Source organism: Ciconia boyciana, chromosome 6 (genome assembly GCF_034638445.1).
Source record: "Ciconia boyciana chromosome 6, ASM3463844v1, whole genome shotgun sequence".
Lineage (NCBI taxonomy): Eukaryota > Metazoa > Chordata > Aves > Ciconiiformes > Ciconiidae > Ciconia > Ciconia boyciana.
In genome coordinates this window covers 56,628,865-56,644,730 of record NC_132939.1, presented here as the reverse complement: position 1 = coordinate 56,644,730, position 15,866 = coordinate 56,628,865, and the positions used below count along the sequence as shown (strand labels likewise).

The 15,866-nt window shown below is 38.1% G+C and overlaps 1 long non-coding RNA gene across 1 annotated transcript; it reads right to left on the bottom strand.

Annotated features, from left to right (window-relative positions):
* Positions 1 to 11,804: 11,804 nt before the first annotated feature.
* On the bottom strand, positions 11,805 to 14,475 carry LOC140653032 (uncharacterized). The gene is made up of 3 exons (XR_012043011.1): positions 14,441 to 14,475; positions 13,989 to 14,056; positions 11,805 to 11,926 (listed from the first exon to the last, which is right to left on the bottom strand). It is a non-coding gene; the product is annotated as an uncharacterized lncRNA (long non-coding RNA).
* Positions 14,476 to 15,866: the final 1,391 nt, after the last annotated feature.

Sequence of the window (15,866 nt, the reverse complement as noted above, 5' to 3'; positions counted from 1 at the left end):
AGATAATTCATACTTTAGTAGATTTTGTTCAATGGGCAATCAGTTTATTATTTTTATGGGTTCACTATAATCATTATTCTGCCTGCTGTCCTCTACAGTAAGGTTTCAGCTACATAGCTGGGCCTGCTCCTGCAAACCTGCAGCACTTCTGCATACAAATAGCATAGGGAGGGTTTGTAGGATTTAGCCCCTGGTTTATAAACTGTGTAAATTATTTTAGAAATCACGTCAGGTATAGTTTATTCCAAGGTTTGCTTGCAAATTTTAATCAGAAAACACAGAAGGGATATGCAGTTTAGATTGAAATATTCTTTCACCTTGTACTCTGCCCAGGTTGACTTACTGTGGGCTGATATAACTGGCAGAAGTTACAGCATGCATGATAGAAGAAGGCTGGACACAAACTAGAGAAAACACATAAAGAAACATTTATTTAAAAAAAGTAAATCAACCATAAAGATCCTCCCAGTAGACCTGGGAGATGGAAGCCTTTCTCATTTTCTCCATGGCAAAATTTAATCTAGCGGCTTGGCTTTTCAAGCGTCATATTCAAAGAGATGCAAATTTGTCAGAGCTGAGACCCCAGCTGACTTTTAGCACTTTGTGAATGTCAAAGGGGCTTAAAGGTTGAAGTGTCTTTACCTCCCTCCATCCTTAGTAATTCAAAACCAGACTGAAAATACAAAGCACCCACCTCTACCTGTTTGTTCAGGCCTCTCTATTTCATGCGTACCTGCCGGCTATAAAAGTGTTTGTTTCAGGTGTTGTTATCTGTTTTAACTAAAAGCACATATAGAAATGAGCATGCAATTGAAAAATGTTCCACCGGAGAATCCGGCAACAGAAGAAAAACCTGTCCCCCACTGCACATATACACATTTTAAAGGTTCTTGCAACATAGCCTATTCCCAATTGACTGATTTCAGAACTGCTATTAACTGAGTAGTAATCTCACCCAGTGACATGGTTCACTTCATACAGTCTCAGGAGGTAATATATCTAATAAAAATAAAAGTAATAAAAATAAAAGCAGCACTAATGAATACTCCATACCATGTAAGGTATATACTATATCACATAGCAGGGGCCACCTGAAAGCTATGCCAATGGCTTTTTTTTCACCTGCCTCCTGTATGCAGTAAATATCAATCTGCTAATGGAGTTCCCATTGATGAAGGATAAGGAAAAAAAAAAAAGAAAAATGGCATTGAACAGATTGAGGCAGACTAATCTTGTTTGCCTAAAAATGGCAAAAAAAAAAAAAGTATATGTAAGCAAAAGCAAGAGGATTTAAGCTCAGTTCCATGGGTAAGATGTTTATTAAATTAAATTACATTAACATATACACAATCAGTGTGAAGGGAAGCCCCCAACAGCCTTTACTGAATGACAGATTCAGTGAGTGAACTGGAGCTCTAAGGCTGGACCTAGAGTAACAGTTTCAGAGAAGTGTTTCTTCTCATTTAACAATTTATCAGTCCTCTTGATGATGAATTTACTGGAAAAGGATGACTGTCTCTTTAAAAAAGTAGTTTGGGCAGTGCTTTTTGGTTTTAAAGTCTGGAGACAGTGGCATTAGATTGATTAGGTGTGTACATGTTGGCTGAGAAAGCTGTAGAAAGGGGAATGGAAGTGTTTGACAAGATGAAAGACTATTCAACATGTTAGACAGCTGGTTGAGTGAAAAGATCTATAACAGCACAGTAAAATATACTCAACAGTAAATGATACCTTCACTGCAAAAGCTACTACAAGTTAGGTCACACAATTTTAGCCTAGGATGACAGGTTCAACCAAACAAAGTTTTAAAACACACAATTAATGTGTGTGTGCCTGGTAACAGACAGATAGCACTTGAGAAATTGAGACAGACAGGGGTTCCCTTTTCCAAATTTAATAGTGAATATGCAAAGTTCCCAAGCCAGATTCTGATCTCCGTTGCCTGTTCAGAGTAACTGCACTGATCTCAGAGGAGCTGTTCCTAATTTACACCAAGGTAAGAGAGATAAGGATCTGTGCCCTTCATCAGTCCATTACCTTGCTATAGAAAATGAACCCTTTTGAGAAATAATGTTGTGAGGGGAATTGTGAGCCTTCTTTCTGAGATCCTGCAGTGACTGACGAGCGCAGTAAATGGCTATGTGTAACTGTGTGCGTCATGTTTTCTGATTTGCACATGAAGGCTTTGTAATCACCATGTGATTTTCATAATTAACGAAGCACAAAACACACCAGGATGACAGGGATAGTGAACTGTCATGCATGCTACAGATAGACAGCAGATAAACAAGAATGGGTAAAGAACATTCAATTTTTTAAGAAAAAAAAAGGAATTTGGGTGGTTTTCTGGTGATAGGCTAGCAGGGATTACGGTAGTAGACTATAAAGTAGTCTAAAACCAAAGGATGCTTTTTCTGTAGACAATAGTAGGACAATTGGACCTGGACACAGTTGGCTAATCTCATTTGATTATTCATGATGCAGTGATCACTCCGGTTAGCAGAGGTTGTACCAAAAAGCCTTTTAGTCAGAGGTAAATATCACGCATGAAAATAAAAACCTTATCAGAAGAACTCATATTACTTTATTTTTCCTACTGAGTTAAAGTAATAAGGAATATAGAAGGTAACATTGAAGTAATATATTTTTCCCAGACTCTTTAAATCTCTTTAGACCATTATGGAAGAGTATATTAACATATATACACACTTCCAGGTCCCTTTATGTTGCCAGAAAAGTGCAAAGAGGCCATGGTTCAAATGTTAATTAGGTCTGAGGTGATTAGGACTTTCAAAATAAAAAAAATAAATTCTTTTTTAAAACGGGTTCTTTTCTAGCCTTGCGTATTGAGTGATGATGTAATGCTTCAAACTCTTTTTTAACATTTTATTTAGAAGAGTTTTTAAAAACCCCCTCTTTTTGTGAAATCAGCCCTTTCATTCAATATCAATGTATATGAACTGTTTTCATTACTAGATTTCAGGGACAGCAAGGCGAGCATTTGTTAACTTGATTCCACTGAATATTTGACAAAAAAAGTATTTTTAATACTAATGTTAACACATATTTCCTTAATTATAATGCCCTAAAGGTACATCAAACTAAGTAAACCATTAGATTGTCAGAACATTAATAATCTATTAGCGTACATAGAGTTGCTCATGCAGTGCAATGGGCCAGGGGGTTGGTTTCAGGATTCGTAGCCAACACACAAGGGTATCCATTGCTAGCTCCACCAGGAACATACAGAGTGACCTTGAAAATGCAGCCTAGTAGTTGTCTGCCTCAGTTTGCCCACTTGTAGAAGTCTAGAGATGCTTTGAGGTCTTCAGATGAAAGGCACTATTAAATGCACAAAGTATTTATTAATTAATACTATGCTGAGAAAAAGACATTTGTGCTTCTAAAATGTAAATAATGCATTAACATCCCCCCCATAATACCAAAGTGCTTCTTCATAAGCAGATATTTATAAATTAGATGGTGTACTGAGAAATTATTTAAGTAATCCAAATGACTAAAGACAAGACATGATTTCTGTGGGAGTGCCCCAAACATACAAAACACTTTACCTACTCAGCTGTATCCACAATGCTTTGTATTCTTTTTCTGGGACAGGAGGATGGAGGTTGCCAGTATCTCTCTATAGGAATGTTAATGGTTCTGGACAGAGTTTTTTCTGGGATTTAGAAGCAAAATTTCAGGGTTAACATTCTAATATACTTATTAATGTAATCATCTCCTCCCCCCAGCTATTATTCTCAGGAAATTCCTTTTGCATACACAGTTATTGATTTAATTGTTTTGAAGCTTTACCTTGGCTGGAATTCTAAGATGTCTCAAGTCACTCTCGACTCTGACAGTTCAGCAATTATATGTATGGATACTGTATAGCTGAAATGGAAGTACCATGCAAAACACAGGAACTTCAAAGGCAGAAATTGTTGAGCGGAGAGAGAACAACTTATATTTCTAACTCAAACCATTTCAGGCTATAAGCATTTTTAAAAAAAAGAAGCGCTGAACTTGACCTTTCCGCTCATTAATACAATAATTAAGGTTAGCTCTATGATGTTCCCCAAGTACCAAGTGACTTATGGATCACAAACTACATAAGATTTGTTTCAAAGATAACTCTACCTCCTGCAATGAACGTGGAGCAAGTTATCCATGCTAGATGTCCAGACACAAAAAAGCTAAATGAAGACACCGACTGTGTAGTTGTTTGGCACTTGGAAGAAAAGATCAACATCTATGTCTTGCCTTTTTAGGACAAATGGATTAACAACCACAGCAGCTTTAAAAACAAAGTTTCAGGTGCCAAATACAGCAAGCTACAAGCAGCACATTGTTTTGGTTGGGCTACAGGAAGACTGAACTCTTACCTTGCTTCTCCAAAGCATGGCTGCATTTTGTCTCAGAAAATGATAGCTGCTCTTCCATTGCCCCTAAAGCATCCTCTGGCTGTGAGGATGTCTCCTCTGCCTTTAGTCACAGATGAAGAGAAAGAGGACTCTTCTAGGCATTTCTTCTTCTGTACTGGGATTTTTCTCCCATTCACGTAGGAGGATGAGCTATGCAGTGGACAACTCTGTTCCTCAAGATGTAGCATTGGTGTCTAATGGCCGAAATACACCATCTTGACTAAGTGCCCTGTTTTGTTTGTGTTCAGGACAAGGAATGTAACTGGGTTTCTATGCTCTATGCAGTGCTAGAATCCTGCATAGTCTTTGCTGGGGATAGCAGCAGGAACAGTGTACCCTGGGCTTGGGCGATTCAAAGTGCAGCTGAACCATGAGTTTGCTTCCATGTGGCCCTAGACTTTTGTATGGTGAAGGACATGGTTTGCGGACCCAGGCTGAGCCATCTAGACAGTTTCTTTTGAAGAAGTGCTGCACTCAGGTACGTATGTGCTTTCCTAAGCTAGTGTTAGTTACCTAAGCCAATGTGCAGAGTGCTAAGGAGCACTATTGGTAATGTTTGAGTAGTAGAAATAAAAATCAGCACTAACAGAAGAGTAGTTAAAAAAAAGACTTCAAATTTAACTAGGTCATAGATTGAAAGTATATAGAAATTATATACGTAGTTTAGAGAGAGAGAGAGAAGGGTTTTTAGCATTTATTGGCTGTTCACATTAAAATAAATATTTGTGGGATTTTTACTAAATAGTACAGTTAATTATATTTTATGAGATGAAGTATCAGACTTCAACTTTGACTTTGTTAACCTTATTATACTCCTCAATTAAAGTCTACCAATTTATCACTTCATGGGGGTAAAATCATCCATCGCAAAGTTTCTCGGTTACAGATCACTAATTAATTGATAACTGGGATAGAGTTTAATCGTTGTTAAAGGCCCAGAATTTCTCATATTGCTGTTGCAGAGCTGCACAGTCAATTAAGCAACAAGAACCTGCCTAGTTTACTTGGTTTATTATACTAATGCCTTGGGATGTTTGCATGAGATACATAAATTCACTTGTATCGTAGTTAATCAAATCCAAGACTGTGGTCTGTAAAAGTCACATGTCTGACATCAGGAGAACAAGTGGGAATCAATGCGAAAGACCAAACCAAAGCAGCAACTGCTTAAACTAACAAAGTAATTTATGTTTTTCAAAGAGCAGAAACAGAGAGAATGCAATATTTTTTAGTTCCTTTAAGTTTTATTACGACTTTATGATACCATTCTTGCTGGCAGAGGAGTTTGGTGTCAGGGGACTGGTGCTGCTTCCAAGTGTAACTGCCTCAACCAAGTCAGACAAGAATGACAAAAAATACTTTTTTTGTCATTCTTTGTGCAAGTGAAAGAAACTTGTCATTCCAACTTCACAAAACAGCGCTAGAGATGAAATGCTCAACTCCACTGGGACAGCCATTTTTTTGCTGTTATTACAGAAGAAAATTATAACCATAAAAATGTCCAATTTAGAAAAAAGGTGCCACTTTAGTGTCATTTGCATAAAAGCTGTTACATACAAATTGTTACAAAGACAAATGTGTAGTACTCTTGTTGAAAATTGCTTATATCTTAGGTGCTTTGCCTGAAACGACATAAAGGCCTCTTCAAACTGAAATTCATTCTCAGGTAAATAAAGCTGAAAAAGAATTTTCACCTATTTGTATGTACGTGAGCAGTTTTTCATATTGTCTTAAACAGAGTTTGACATGCATTTCTCCCAAACTTTTAAATTCCTTCCCTTCTTAGCCTGCTGGTGGCCTTCATTACAATAACTTGGCTTCTCAGATGAGGGCAGATGAAAAGCCTGTCCTGAGTGCAAGCTGATAAATCAGCTAAGATAACTTTCTGTAAATGCAGTGCAGCTGTTACTTTCTTCTGTTAGAAAGTGCTCTCATATATTCCTCTGCAATGAGATGATCACTGTCCAGACCTGAGATGGGTTACTGATATCTCTGTCACTACCACTGTTACCTACCGACTCAGAGAAATTTATTCATCCCTTCTCAGAAAGTCAACCAGATGTTGCTGTGCCTACTGAAAGTAGGCTAGTTTGCAACATTCAAATAAGAAACTTTACTACATAAAATTTATTCTATTAAGTAGTCTGATTAACATTATTTTTTATTTCTGACAACCAGTTTCCAAGGCATTTATGTCTAATTCATCAAACCCTCTACATGCTACTATGTACCATACCAATACACCATGGTATTTGCAAACACTCCATTGTGTCTGAGAAGAAGAATCAAAGCAAAGTATATTAAGGTACAGAATACATAAGCTTTGTTATCCCTGACTGTGAGACCTATAAACACACTGATGATCACCGAGACATTCTACACTGCAGCACTAGTAACACTCTATGTTATGTGGAATCATATGCAGCAAAATTAAAAATAAGGTGTTCTCTAGAACTTTAGACAGCCCAGCGCCAACAGCAACAATACACCTACATAGACTTTCTCTGCTTTTCCAACAGATTAATTACTTTTCAAGCAAAATAAATTAATAAAATAAAGAGAAAAAGCTTGTTGATATGAAATCTAGTGTTTAATTGTTTAAATACACTGCAAGCACTAAATTGAAAAAGGTCTGTTTTGCCATGTCAGAGAATACCCACAATTCCAGGTGAGGACAGAAGCATCTACATGTACTTTAAACATCTGAACACTAACTGTGAATGTGTAATTTTATAATTTAAAAGCAGAGTAAGAAGAAAATTGTGACTAATTCTCCTCCTTTTTTGTTCTTAACATGAAAAAATACTAATATCCTGCTTAGTCTTTCTCAGACCTAGATCCTGATGCCTTCTGGATGGAGGGTTCTGCACAGCTGTGTGACCATCACCAGGTCATGTGAGCTGGAGTGTCACCTTAGCTGGCACCTCTCCCCACCATCTGTGCCTCTTTTTGCACTATAATGCAAAGATATTTGCCTCCTATGGAAGGAAGTTACATGCTTTTCAAAGAAAAATTGGTAAAACACAGGGAAATAAAAAGTGTGTTTAGCTGTCATTTATATTCTCGTTAACTTGTTAGAAAGAAGCAATATTTTCACCAAATGGTGTCCTCCCAGTATAGTCAGTCTATGATGAATATTTCTTTTTGTTGCTTTCTGAGATGACTGAGTTTTATGTACTTGTAACTGCCTTGAAATGGCAAATTCCTTAAACAGAAGCAACCACCACTTCCTCTGGGTTCAGAAAGACACGGTGTAGTCAGCAAAGAGTTGATGTTAATCCAGTTTCAATACTTATACACAGTAATTTTTTTCTATGCACAAAAGAAACAAATAAACCATTTTTGCACTAGTCTGTTAACAAGAATTACACCCTTAATTGCGATTCTCAGGCTTGCCTCAGGTATATGTCCAAAATGGGGTTTTTCTACCTGATGTTATCCAACAATCTAATCTGAAAACTATTCCACAAGTGAGAACACCTCCTTGACATAATTAGCCCCATTAAAATCAATTAAAGTAAGCATGAAAGTCAAGCAATTTGCATGAGCAAAGTTATTACAAGAATAAGATTTCTGTGGTTGTTATTTACTGCTGGACCGGTAAAGGGGAAAAAAAAAAACTAGAAAATTATTTATTCTTCTTTCAAGTTTTAAACATGGAAGGTAACTGCAAACAACAAATTCTGCCAATTAAAAGCTCTGCTGGAGAAATGACCAGTGGAAAACCAGCCACTTCTGATGCTCCTGTGTTCATAGTGCACCATAATAGCTGCCTTGATTGTTCTTTGCCCTTCTGAGGTGCAAAGAGAAAGTGGAAATATTCTCCAGTCTCTCATCAGGAATGCTAATGCGGTAAATTTCAAGCTAAAGACATGATGTAAATTTAAGCCCTTTCATGCCTCACCCAAAGACCTTCTAGATGACAAAACTCTGGCCACTGGGCATGGTGTGAAGTGGCTTCACAGACGAGAAACCATGTAGAGGAAAGAGTTTCCCCTTACAAACTTCTCAAATAGTTTTCTTTTTGTGTTGCTCTGTAGTTGGTGTTGATGATGTGGACCACCTCTTACATGTTTATGGTTCAGACTATTTGATTTTTTTTTCCGCACTGAGTAAAGGAAAAGGAGGGAGAGATTTATCTTTGCACCCTACTGTTTTGTCCTGGTTCTTTGTCCTTGGCCTGGATTCATAATGAGCAGCGTGAGCAGAATTGCTGGAAAACGTCTATTTTCAGTATTTTCAGCTACTTCTTTTCCTTGTTTTCTCCTCCTCCTCCAAATTTCTAGCCTGCTCCTAAATATTTACTGCAAACAAGATCTATCAGTACGGAACCCATGGTTAGCTCTCTCAGCCTCCCCTCTCCCTTTTATATATCTTTTTTGCACTATTTCTGCAATCTTTATGTCACTGCATTAGCAAATATACAACAGCATTATGTGCAGAAGTCCTTCCCCTTATGTATGTTATTGCTCAGTTGATGGAATTCAGATACAGAGGAGAAAGTTTCGCTTACACTGAGCTATTTTCTGTTTCTCCAAATAAAATACAGAAAGAGAGAGAAAGAGAAGACAAAAAGATGCTGACATTAATGAAGCCTTCTTGAAAATCTAGGGTGACAATGAACTGAAAGAGAGAACATACAAAGGGAACTGTAAATTTGAGCTGAAAGTTGGATGAAAATATTTGAAGCCAAGCAATAAATGTTTGCTACTAATACAATTATGAGGCTCATTGCAATTGCTCTTTGGTCTGAAATTGCTTACTTTTCTGTTAAACTGAAACCAAAAGAATTTACTCCCCTTTGATGTGGCTTTTCCACAGAGTGGTGGATATCAGAAATATCAGACAACTTTTCTCAAATCTGATAAATATATTTAAATTAGAAATGAATATACGTTTTTTCCCAAGATCCTTACTGATCCTGTCAAATATTAGCTAGTAATCATTCTAACTCTTTAGTAGAATTCACCTTTTTCACAATATCTGGAGGAGACCAGACAAGCAATGACATATAGTGGTGTTCTTGATTGTTTAAGAATAGCTAACAGTCTTGTATTTTTGTTACTTTGTCTCTCTTACTCTGTCCCCAATAACCTACTTGTTTGCTTCCTTTATTTTTTGTGTCTCATGCTTGTTTTCTGACAAAGGAAAATGGAAAATAATATAAACTGTAGCAGCCTAAACACAAAAACAAAAGAATGCAGGAGATACGAAATTTTGAAGAATAACTTGCTAAAGGCATAAAAATAATAATAAATTTTTTTTCAAATACATCAGAAGCAGGAAACCTGCCAGGGAGTCAATCAGGCCTACAGGTGTAAGAAGAACACTCAAGGAAGATAAGGCCATGTCAGAAAGCTAAATGAATTCTTTGCATCAGTGTTCGCTGCAGAGGAGCTTAGGGAGGTTTCCACACTGGAACTATTCTTTATGGGGGGACAAATCTGAGGACCTGTCTTAAATCGATGTGTCAGTAGAAGAGGTTTAAGAACAAATCGGTAAAATGAATAGTGACAAATCATCAGGACCAGATGGTATTCATGCAAGAGCTCTAAAGGAACTCAAATATGAAATTGCCAAACTACTCACTGTGGTGTGTAACCTAGTGCTTAAATTGGCCTCAGTACCAAAGGAATGGAGGTGGGAAATATGATACAAATTTTAAAAAGCATTTTGGAGTGGGGAGGGAGATCCAGGAAGCTGTAGAGCAGTAAGTCTAATTTCTCTACTGGGCAAATTGGTTGGAAATATTTAAAAAAAAAAAAAAACAACCCCACACCAAAATGGAATTAGCAGTCTTATGGAGAAATTAATTAATGGAGATGCTATAAGCAATGAATAAAGCAAAGGTGTTTCCAGTCAATGATTCATTCTGTTTCTCTTAGATGCCTGTCATAGGGCAGATCTATCTTAAATTAAGTATCTGGTATTCAGGGAGTGAAGTTGAGGTGAGAAGAATACAATACTGAGTAGCTGGGTGGTGAAATGGCAAGTAAAATAAAATGCAAGTCTATACAAAGGAAAAAACTCCAAAGTAAAGATAACTAACGATAGGTCCTATACTAGATACTATAATTTAAAAAAAGATGACAAAGTAATTTGGATTGCCACTCTGAAGTGAAATATCAAGTATCAGATTTAAAACAAACCAAGGGAAGTATCTTTTGATGTAACTGTGGAACTCCTTGCCAGAATACATTTTGGATGGTAAAAGCATAAATAGTTTCAGAGAACAGTTGGAAACCATGAAAGAAAAGTCTCTCAAAAGACATCAGATGTCCCACTCAGCTCAGAATCCCCTTGCACCACATATTACCAAAAAGTGGGAGACTGTATTGGGGAAGCATCTATACTTGATTTCTTCTGAAATTCTTTCTTTAAACATCCATTACAAGCTATTTTTAAAAGACAGTAGACTAGATTTGATGGACCTATGATTTTTCCCAGTATATCCACTCTTATATTAGATTTTATGTAATTTGGTATTATATGACCAAGGAAAACTTTCAAACAAAATCCACATTGTACAAGTATTCCCTTTATCAAATGTTTGCTCCATTGGACCAGTGTTGTGGTGACCACTTTTAAAGCAGTGAGTTCTTCCTTAAGCTGAAGTACTTATTAGCAGTCTTGCTTAATGCAGTTGGAATAGCCAGTGAGGCTCTTACCAGTTCTCAAATAGGTTCAATCCAAAGCCAGAAGACTTGCTGCTCACCCCCTTCACAGTGTGCTTTCACCAATCTTTTGGCCGTGTTTATCACCTACAACTTTATCTCTGTCTGCTTTGAAATAGTGAAAAGGAAGGAGCCTTTCTCAGGACTACCAATAATTCATCATCCCCAGACAGAAACTGTAAAGTACTTAACCATGGATTGGATTTTCTTCTTATAGATAATTCTTTAATGATTAGCAATTTCTCTAATGTGTGACAGTAAATACCTTTGAAAGAAAGCTGTCTTCCTTTTAGGATCATTTAGCCCTGAATATGCCACAGGTCCAGTTATCTGTGTCTTTCTAGGTAGCTTGCTGATATCTCTAGCTACCCAGGAAGTTAGATGGTTTACCACACATCCATCTGTCCTCTCAAAACCTGTAACTACTCACTCCATTTGGCAGGGTGGATGAACATATTGTTCAATTACATTAAAGGTTTGATTTTAATTGTTTAATATTTCCATTAATAATGTCTCCTTAAGTCATCTGTTCAGATTTTGCAATGTTAAATTGTCTTTGAAACTTAGAACAAATGCAAATTGAAAAAAAGGGCTAGTTAGCTCTCACCTGGCTTATGATGAAATGTTTCTGTATGTTAATGTTTTGGTTATTAAAATGTATAAGGACAGGAAAAAAGCATGGAACAGACAGCATCAGGGATTGCCTTAGAGTATCTCTCCATGGAGGAGCAGCACTTTGGATCTCTCTGACAGCAGTGACAGATATTCATGGCTGAGATGGCCCAGGTCACTGTAAGCCCAGAAGAGAACAAAGACAATACGCTGTACCTGTAAAGAAAGTACAGGGCAATGAAATATGTACCCAAAGCAAAGCTGAGAAGGTGACAAATTAGCCACTCTGAAGCTGACCATACTAGCACACAAACAGAGGGGAGCTGGTGTGGAAGGCAGGAGTAGTTTGTTCTGATGAACTTCCCTCAGTTTCTTCAGGGCAATGAGGAATTTAACCAAAACTAGTTCCACAAAACCGAGAAGGGACAAAGGAGAAACAAGTTGTGGTCCTTTCCTCTGAAGAGGGGAAGCTGACAAATGAGGAGTGCAAGCAACTATCTCCAACTCATGTAGGAGCTGGAAACTGAATCCAGTGTTCCTGTTTTACACATCAACAAAGTAGGGAGTTTTCTTACGTTTGTATCATTTAAAGGAAGATTGTTTTTTTTTAAATGATGCCATCAAACTACATCACCACACATTGCTAAAAACATAAATGGGAAAAAATATGATGGGTGCTGGAAGCGTGAAAAACCATGTATGTCAAGGTGCCAGGTTTCTGAGAACTCATGTCGGAGCTCTTGACTGATAAGGTCCAGACAAAACCATTTTACAATATAAACTGTTGCTGTCTCTGTAGGTTTTGGTAGCACATCTCTGAGGCTGAGCCATTTTTGTTTTTAAGCCTCTCTGGGTTTTTAGAAAGATGTAGAGGTATCTGGGGAAATGAGGAAAAAAAAGGACCTGAAACTCAGAAAGGTTTGAGATGGATTCTGAGAAACAGAAGAAAAATGGAGAGGAAAACTCAGATGGAATAGGAAGGAGAGGGGATAAATAGTGAGAAGAAGAAAGGGAATAACTCAGTACCTGTGGATAATGAGAAGTTTTTATATATACATATATATATATATATACACACACACATGTGTGTGTGCCAGTGTGTGTGTATATATATAAAATACATGTATCAAACCCACGTCTATTATTAAATGACTCATATCCCAGACTGAAGGCTTTTTCTTGGAGATATGCATCAATGATACTGACAGATTTGACACTATCCAAAGGGAATTCTTGCTTTGGAGGCTCAAAGTCCAAGGCTAGTCCAAGGCACCTCTCACAAGATCCCACGGGAGCCAGGGGATTAGACTTGCTGTGCCCACAGCAGTAGCTCTTTAAAGTTTTATATTTTGGAAATGAAACCGGCTAAGAAAAATTCATCCCAATAAAGTGAATTGTCTTGCCCAAATGTAAAAACAAACCAAACAAACCAGGACTGTGAGGAAGAGAGTGCCCTGGAGTTTTTTTTGACAAATATTCACACCTTGTGCTCACAATAACTGTGAGATGAAAGCCTAGAATATCGCTGAGCTGCTTCTTTAAACACAATACCCTTTCCCCTTTTTTCATTTAGTTATCTCCTTCTCTGCTCTGTGGCTCAATCTGCATATGTTATTGGCCTCGATTCCCAGGGCTGCCACCTTAATCTGTAGTAGCTAATAGTACAACCTCACACATGGCCTGGGACCAGGCTCAGGTTAACAAGAAATCCAAAAGCAAATGGCTGGGGGAGGTTGCTATAAAATAACCACTTGAAAATTCAGGCTGTGATTTTTTTTCCCATTTGCATGGAGGAAGCAAAGCTTTTAGTCTCAGAGGTTCAGTCAAATGCATTAAAAAGATGAACATTTTAGTTAATGTTCTAAGAAGATTTCTAAAAGCAGTTTTGATTGTGTACTATTAACATTAATTAATTTTTATACTGAGACCAGCCGTTATATTAGTAGAATGCATATTTTAATCAATTTCTACTTGCTGTTTTGTGCAAGTTAAAGGTAGCTTTGTGGTTTGTGCCTAGTTTATACAGTGCATTTAACTCACTGTGCCTTAGGTAATGCTCATCTGAGGTTCAATGTATACTCTAATCAGAGCGTGATACAAGAATTATGAATGAAACCCCGACAAGTAATGGGGTTGTTTTCATTTTGGACCATAGTGGAATATACCTTCTCTAAACAGGTGCTTGAATGCATTATTAAATAACACAATACTCAACTGCACTATCATCAAAAGCAGGCATAAACAGTTAGGATGAAATCTCTTTTCAATAGCAGCTTACCTGCATCTGAAAGCAGCTGTTTGATATACATTTACAATCATTCTGTCACTGGTAAATTTAAAAGGATCCTGTCAAAAGATTTTTTTTAAAACAGTTTTCAGGTTATTATATTAGAAATATTTTATCATTTGTTATGAACAATTAAAAGATAGTAAAAATTAATTAATTTCCCAATTATTATTTCTTTCTCACTCTTATTTGACAAACAGTGAGACTTTCTGCTCAGGATTGCTAAACAAAGTTTGAAATAGGTAGTGGGCTGATGTTTATTTGTCTAGTCACAAACAGTACTGATGATACAGGTGACAGGATGCTTAGACTGGGAAGTGCTCACTGGACCATCCACCCCACACTGTCCAGCCCCAGCAATCCCTCTTCTCTCTCATCCCTTGGCACTTCCCTCCCAGCCTCCCTTCACCACCAAAAATAAAACTGATGTTGTGTCTCAGCACCAGGGAAAGGGGAGACCAGCAGGAGGTCAGACTTGGTTAGATCAGGAGACAAAACCCAGTCCCATAAGAGGTTCTTCTGCTTTCAGCAATAATCTGCTCAGGCCTCTCTGATCCTAAACACAGCGGCTTTTCTAAACTATTGGTTGAGGAGATATGAAGTTCTGAAAGACAAAAGAGAGGGTGAGTAAAGACAGTAGGGGTTGAAAAGACATTTAAAAAGAACGTGTGATGGGAGCTAAGAGATATTCAGAGAAACTTTGATACAGGGAAAAGTCTGAAAACCAGTTTCTCAAAACAGATCCACTTTCACTGTATCTCTGCTCCGCCTTCTCATGACAGCCCTCCACTTGTTCCTGCAGTGACCAGGGCCTGCCATCCCATGCCACCAACCAAGGCCTTGGTCCATCCCCATTAAGCACAGCTCCACCAGAAGACATTATCACCACCCCACTCCTCTCAATGGGCTTGCCCCTTGTTTGCCCTGGAAAGTCATTCCTCACCCTCACATGGGATGGTCCTATGGTCCTGTTCCTCCCACAGTGCCCGTCTCTGCACACTGCCCCTCGAGTTTTTTCTGCTCTAGCTGCCATTGCAGGACTTTTTGTTCTTTAGCAATTCTTTGAGGTCCAAAGGGAGGTCCAGTTCACTGTGCCAGGAGCTGTATACATACACTGTAAGAAACAGTCTCTGCCGCAAGCTGCTTCCAGGATGAACAGACTGGACAAACAAATGTTGGAGGGGAAAATGGAGGCACAACTTCACAAATCGACAGCAGTGCCTCAGGCTGGTCTCCTGCCTTCCAGATCAGAAGTGCTTAGCTAGACTAAGCACTGTGCCAAGTGCCTGCCCACAACTAACCCTCCCATCTTCCCCACTCCCATGAATGTCATAGTGCAAAGACTTCTCTTCTGAAAGTACAGATGTGAACGAATGGGTGGAAGAAAGAAGGGCTGCAAGGGTACGCTACAGATGGACTGAAAAAGGGTTTCAGATAGATAAAATAAGTGTATAAGCAATATTTGTATGGTCACCATCAGGTGACCAGTTAGATCACCGTAAAGTCTATCTGACCAGCAAAAACCAGGCTTATATTGGCATACCCTCTCTAGCAGCACTGTCCTGGCAGGAGCACAGTTCAGTGCTGCTGCACTCCAGATCAGCACATCCATGATTCAGGCTTCAAAGCACTAACCTATTCTAAAGATCCTGATAAGAAGTGATGACTTCAGTTTCCACCATGGCATAAAACAAGGCCATCAGTCCCTACCATTCTGTTGTTCAGTAGATCTCAAAAACTAGGTATTGTTAATTAAGTTTTCCTGTATTAGTAACTCATATTACTGATTACTGATAAAATAAGCATACATATGCTGGAGGTATTTGGCATAAACAAGCACCAGTGGATTGCACATTGGCAAGCCTACAG